Here is a 295-nt window from a genome sequence, read left to right as displayed (position 1 = left end):
CATATATGTATATATATATAGATTGTGTACTACTACTACTACCAAGGTCTGGCAGTAGCCAGAGAGTGGATTACATACAAGACGTGGCTCCTCAGGACCTCTTGCCCATGTGCGAGTGTATCTACAGACAGACATACATGTCTATATAAACCACCTAGATACACGTCAATGGCTTATCACTCTCTTTCTCTCTGAATTCCAGGTGTACAGACACCATCCACACACCTGAGAAAAAAGAAGATAGACACCCTTCAAACCAAACCATCCTTCAGACAGCAGAAAGAAAGAAAGAAGG

This window comes from Cystoisospora suis (assembly GCF_002600585.1).
Source record: "Cystoisospora suis strain Wien I chromosome Unknown contig_6874, whole genome shotgun sequence".
Classification (NCBI taxonomy): domain Eukaryota; phylum Apicomplexa; class Conoidasida; order Eucoccidiorida; family Sarcocystidae; genus Cystoisospora; species Cystoisospora suis.
This window is presented reverse-complemented; position numbering follows the sequence as displayed.